Below are 7,169 nucleotides of genomic sequence, written 5' to 3' on the forward strand. Positions count from 1 at the left end.
GACGTACAGATACGACCAGATGGCGAATATTTACGTCAAGGAAGTGGTAAGACTGCACGGAGTGCCAAAGTCAATTGTTTCAGACCGTGATCCTCGGTTTACTTCGCACTTCTGGCAGAGTTTGCAGCAAGCTCTAGGTACAAAGTTACATCTAAGTACCGCATATCATCCACAGACTGGCGGACAGTCAGAACGAACGATTCAGACATTTGAAGATATGTTGAGAGCTGTAGTGCTTTATTTCAGCACTAACTGGCAAGATTCATTGCCACTTTGCGAATTTTCGTACAACAACAGCTATCAAACGAGTATTGAGATGACACCATTTGAAGCGTTGTATGGAAAGAGATGCAGATCCCCTCTTTACTGGGATGATATCTCTGAAGTTCCTGAGACTGGACCTGATATGATCAGAGATATGACTGAAAAAGTTAAATTGATTCAGAAGAAAATGAAGGCAGCTCAAGACCGACAAGCCAAATATGCCAACCTCAGACGACGACCGTTGGTATTTGAGACTGGAGACTGAGTATTTTTGAAGATTTCTCCTTTCAGAGGTGTTGTCAGATTTGGCAAGAAAGGGAAATTGTCTCCAAGATACGTTGGTCCATATGAGATTCTCGAAAAGATAGGAGATCGTGCCTATCGACTCGCATTGCCGCCTTCATTATCTGGAATACATGATTTCTTTCATGTATCAATGTTGCGGAAGTATCTCCCTGATGATTCTCATGTGATTCAGCCAGACGAGACCGAGCTGGATGAGACATTGAGTTATGTCGAGAAACCGATCCGGATTATCGATCGTAAAGAAAAACAGCTCAGAACAAAGACAATTCCTCTTGTGAAAGTTCAATGGACTCGTCATGGTGTTGAAGAAGCCACTTGGGAGACTGAATCTGATATGAGACAAGAATTCCCAGCATTGTTTCACTGATGTAAAAGTGTATTACAATTCTTGTACAGTTTTTGTATATACTCCTTATTGATACGAATGAGATGCCTGTGATTTCGAGGAGGAAATCGTATCTTAGGGGGGAGAAATGTAATGTCCGAGAATTAATCACTGTTAATCAAGGATTATTGACTTATAATTTAACGTGATTACAAAAGAGCCAACTGAGACACGATTTAAGAGAATGTGCAGCTATTTATTTTGAATTTCAGCATGTGTTGCCGAAGCAACACCGCACCTGCGCTCAGGAATATACCGCACCCGCGGTGCAATTCCAGTAGGGTAGCAATTTTTGAAAAACTGAGACCGCACCCGCGATGAGAACAAGACCGCACCCGCGGTGCAGGACCGCACCCGCGATGAGAACAAGACCGCACCCGCGGTGCAGGACCGCACCCGCGGTGTGACGTGCAGTGCAAAGAGCTATGCCACGTCTCATGTTATTGCATGGATATATATATATATGTTGAGCCATTCGTTTCCTTCATATTTTAGCAGCAAGGAATCGAGAAAAGGGTTCTGGAAAATAGTTGAAAATCCTTACGCCTTTTGTGAGAAATCCGTCCGTCTGATTTTGAATCCGACTTCGGTATTGAGTTCCTGGCAACGTAGGCTCCAACTTGACGTAAGTTTTACTACGTTTTGACATGTTTTAGAATTATGATATTGTCAGAATTGAATGGAATTCATATATGATGTTCTTGACATATTAGACATCATAGAATCGAAGTCAGATTAAGAAACGGACTGATTACGGAATTGTTATGAATTTTTAGGGTATATTGATTTATACCAGACAAATTTGAATTGTGATTGGATTACGGATTGTATTGGATATGGGTTATGGATTGTGACTGTTATCTGGTGATATGGTATTGACGGGGATACTGAGTTTGTACCGTTATGCCGTTGATTTTGAATTAAATCAAGATTGATCAGATTGTTATTGATTTGAAAGGTATATTGACATGAGATTATTGATATTGTCATTGCCAGACAGACTGTGAATTCAGGACTTCGACTGAACCGGAACCGGCGAAAGAAAGGTATAAGTCAATGTGGTATTGGGAGATCGACTTGAGTCGGTTAGACTTGAGTTTCCCTAAATCACATACTTTACTTTATTGCATTGATATTGCATTGATTTGATTGATATACTTGTTCTCTTGATTATAGATAGCAGGTATTAGACGAGTAGTCTTATGACAGAAGTGCCTGATAGTGGTGGGATCACCACGGGCACATTGCACGATGTCATGAGATATTGTATTGGCGGAAGTGCCATAGTCTGCTACTGGATAATTGGCTATCGATGTGGATAGAATTATAGCTCATTCTATTACTGATGATCAGTATTGTATCGATGTGGATAGAATTATAACTTCTTCTATTACTGTTGATCGATGTGGATAGAATCGGAGTTTCTTCTATTACTGGTGATCGATACTATACTGATGTGGATAGAAATAGAGCTTCTTCTATTACTGGTGATCGATACTATATCGACGTGGATAGAACTGGAGTCTTTTCTATTACTGTTGGTCGATATGGAATGCCAATGTCTGGAAACCGGGATCCCTAGGCTAGGATTGAGTCTAGTCTGAGTCGTGGAGTCACGAGCATTGTCGACAGTTTGATATTGATTATGTTTCAAATATTGATACATATCTTTGTTACCTGATTACATGCTTTATATTTGTTTATATGATTGCATGTTTCGTTGATTTATACTGGGATTATATTCTCACCGGAATTATCCGGCTGTTGTCTTGTCTGTATGTGTACATGACAACAGGTGGGACATGTTCAAGGTTGAGGAGATGAAGAAAGATCGTGATTCGAGTGGAGATTCCGGACTTTGATTATGATGTATAATAGGGTTGGAACACTTGACATTAGTTGTTAAACCTTAGTTTAGTTTGAATGCATGCAGTACAGGACTTGTATTGTATTTTATATACTGAGATGTATATATGTTTGATTTCACTACGTTCCGCATTTTAAAAAAAAAAAAAATTAGCGTCCGGGTCCCCACATAGAGCTTGCAGGATCGACTTCTAGGGCAGCTGGGAGCCGAAGCTACCTCTCGTGGAGTTCACGTAAAACAATAGTTATCAAGCATCTATCGACATGGCTTCATATGAGGTATTGTACGAGAGGAAGTGTAGGTCACCAGTCTATTGGAAAGAGGTAGGAGAGAGGGCAGATTTTGGGCCAGATATTGTCAGTAAAACTGCAGAGTTAGTGGTCAAAATCCGAGACAAGATGAAGACCGCTCAGAACCGACAAAAGAGTTATGCAGTTCAGAGGCGCAGGGATCTTGAGTTCGCAATAGGGGATCATGTATTTGCGAAAGTCACACCGATGAAAGGTGTGATGAGATTCGGGAAAAAGGACAAGCTCAGTCCTAGATTCATAGGACCTTTCGAGATCCTAGAAAGAGTGGGGACACTAGCTTACAAAGTCGATTTACCGCTGAATCTGACGGGGTTTCATAATGTGTTTCATGTCTCTATGCTACGAAAGTACATTTCGAAGCCTTCGCATGTGCTGAACTACGAAACACTACAGCTGACACAAAACCTGTTTTTCGAGGAGAAACCCGCTTAGATATTGTATAGGCAGGAGAGGATGCTCCGAAACAAGGTGATCCACATGGTCAAAGTCAAGTGGCTGAATCGTTCCGAGGAGGAGGTTACTTGGGAGACTGAGACTGAGATTTAGAGTCAATACCTGGAGTTATTCGGTACGTTTTAATTCGAGGATGAAATTCTATTTTTGGGGGGCGGGGGAGGGGGGAGAATTGTAAAGTCTAGGAAATTCGAACTACGTAACATGTATGCATGAAATCTAGGATTTTTATTTAAATTATGTGTTTAATTATATTTATGAGTTTAATGCATGTTTATTTCATGATATGTGGGTTAGTGCATGTTTATTTAACGTTTCCTGCATTAGGGTTTTAAGTTGTATTTTGTGCTCAAATGAGGAACGGACACCGAGGATAATCAGGAAAAATATTTTTATTAAATAATTATTTTATTATTTAGTATATAATGTATTTAAGTGTGATTTTTTAAAATGGGTCTTGGTTGGGTATTTTTACTCGTTAGGTCTTATTTTTAATAGGTACGCAAATTTTAACGAGTCGGAGGACTTTTTGAGGGTTCAAGCAATAATTTCAAAAACGTACCAAAACAAAATATTTTTTGGAGTATTTTTGGGCTTGAAGTGTTTATTTTATTGTTTAATAGGCCTAAAACCATTGTAATCACTTTATTTTCTTAATTAAGGGCTAATTAACACGTTTTATATTAACATACACCTAGCAACTAAACACCCAAAACCTAGTACAAGCTTTGGCCGCCCCTCCCTTTCAGCAGCCTCCCACTTGAAATCTTTAGCAGCCATCTCAAAATTCTTCAAGGTTTCCAAGAAAAATCCTTTCCGGTCTCTCTGGTGCTCGTCCTACGCGTAGACTTTCAAGTTTTTGAGCGTCTAAACGCAAATGCACGCCATAAATCCTTATTTTTATCATCATTCACGCTGCTACGTGTGTGTTTACATGAAAATGTTTAAATTCTTTGGCTGTATTATTTTTCATCGGTTTTCATGAAATATATATGTTCTTGCTTGAAACTAACGGTTTTTCATGGATTTTATGTAAGGGGCTGCCACGACTGTGTGTTTACAGGATGAAAACATCGGGAGTCATGGTGTCAAGGGGCTAGAGTCGCTAGGTAGTCGAGGGTTGGTGAAGGTCGAACACTATTTTCCTTGGTGGATGGTTCGGGTAGTCGGTATGACTAGATCGAAAGTTTTGAGCAAGCCGGTGGTGCAGGGGCTGTTCCGAGCCTCGGACCAGACCTTGGTGGGTATGAGACATGGCCTAGAATGGCTCCAACCCTGCTGGTCTTGTCTTGGTCCTGTCAAGTGAGTGGTGTTGAAGTTAGTCTCGGTTAGAGCTCGTTCGGCAGGCGGTTGTGCTTCACATTGTGCATGGGGCTGAGGTGATGCAAACATGGTTGATCAAGCACAAAGAAAGCATGGGATTTGTTGGACTTGCCCGAAGGACCTATAACGAGGAGACGTAGCAAGAAGTTTAAAGAAGCACTTCAAGGACTCATGGAGAGTTATCAAGGAAGTTTAACTAATTGGATGTCTAAATTAGATGAGCTTGCGAAACATGGACACAATGTTTAGTGCTTGATGCGCGCCACAGCGCGCCCATGCGCGCGACCACGCCGAATCAGGCTGCCACCGCACGCGTTGCGATGCACGGGAAGGCAGCATGAGGCGCACTTCTGCGCCATTTCCGACACGACCGCGCACCGGAGCATTTTCTTTGGGCAGATTCTCGCGCGCCCCTGCGTGAGATCCGGCGCTACCGCACGTTCTTATGTGTCAAAATTGTTATCTACTTTTATTAAGCATTTTCACACAACTTTTCTTATATTTTATTGTTTATTTAATGCTTGTAATCACTATGAACGAAACATTATTGAAGAATATGAAAATTGCTTGAGTTTATTCTCAACATTCAAGGCATTTCATTGCTTTTTTATTACTAAAATCAAACTTATCAAAGATTGCATCTTTTTGGCGATTGTCGATTGTTTTTCGCTCGGATTGTCAAAACAATGTCTTTGAAGGTTCGTTTGAAATTCAATTGTTATTATTTTTTATATTTGTTGCTAAGCTTTAATCGCTTAGAGGTGAATATCACAAATCGTTACTTGTTTCAAAAGATCGGGACAACATAATCAATCCTTGTTCGTTATTGAATTGAGGGCGCGATTTCAATAATCGTGTTTGCTTTCATTCGTACGAGGATTCGTATCATTTGGTATCAGAGCTTCTGGTTCTGTTTGATTCAAGTAATTTATCGTTGTTGTTGTTATTTTCAAATCTGTCTAAAATTTTGTTCCAATTTCAGATCTGTGGTATCCTTTCGTTTCTATTGTCAAATCTTTATATATATATATATATATATATATAAGAAAAGAAAAACATGAATTTCGTTCTGTTATCAGATCTGTGTTATTCCTTCGTTTCTGTTTTCAGATCTGTGATATCCTTTGTTATGTTTTCAAATATGTGTTATTCTAGTGTTCTTGGCTTTGTGCTATCCAAGTGAGACAGTTGCAAGTGTTCACAAGTTAAAATTGTTAGTTTGATAATATATATATATATATATATATATATATATATATATATAAAAGATTGATCACATCTTTGAGAGAACTATCACATTCGAGTGAAAATATTTGAGTGCGAGTGTTATTTCTTTGGAGTGATTGTGAGAATTTGGGTGAGGAACATCTTTTATTTCTTCTAACATTTTATTGCAGGTACAAAATCTGAAAGTAAAATGGAGAGGGAGGTAGGAGAGAGGTAGAATCAGGGGTTGTCTAAGGTTCAAATGGAGGCGTTATTTGGGCATTTTAGTAGAATGATGAGGGCCGAGCTGGATCCTTTATATGAGAGGTTGGATATGCTTGAGGTTAGTACGAGTGAAAATAAATCTAAGTCTAAAGGTTTGGGTAGAGTGGAAGAAGAAGAGGATGATTATGATTTGGAAGGAGAAGAGGAGAGTCAAAACGAGAACTGGGGTAGAAGCGGAAGAGGTAGAGGATTTGGCAGGGGAAGAATAGAAGCTGTACGGGGTAAATACGATGATGGGAATAAGGAAGATAGTAACATAGATATTATCAAAATGAAAATTCCATCGTTCCATGGTATGTCAGACCCAGATGCTTATTTAGAATGGGAAAAGCGAGTTGAATTTGTTTTTTATTGTCACCATTATTCTGAAATCAAAAAGATTAGGTTGGCCGTGGTTGAATTTGTGGGTTATGCACTTATTTGGTGGGATCAATTAGTGACCACTAAGAGAAGATGCAACGAGAGGCCTATAGAAACTTGGGCTGAGATGAAGAGCGTAATGAGGAAGAGGTTTGTACCAAATAACTACTATAGAGAAATGTTTAAGAAGTTACAAACTTTGAGACAGGGTGTGAAGAGTGTTGAGGACTACTATAAAGAGTTGGAAGTAGTAATGATTAGAGCAAACATAGAGGTGGATAGTGAGGCTACTGTGGCTCGTTTTCTATGTGGTTTGAACGGGAAATTCAAGACTAAGTGGAGCTTAGACACTACTTGGATCTAGATGAAATGGTGCAGATGGCGATAAAAATAGAGCAACAACTCAAGA

The sequence above is a fragment of the Primulina eburnea genome, chromosome 7, assembly GCF_022965805.1.
Source record: "Primulina eburnea isolate SZY01 chromosome 7, ASM2296580v1, whole genome shotgun sequence".
In the NCBI taxonomy this organism is placed as follows: Eukaryota; Viridiplantae; Streptophyta; class Magnoliopsida; order Lamiales; family Gesneriaceae; genus Primulina; species Primulina eburnea.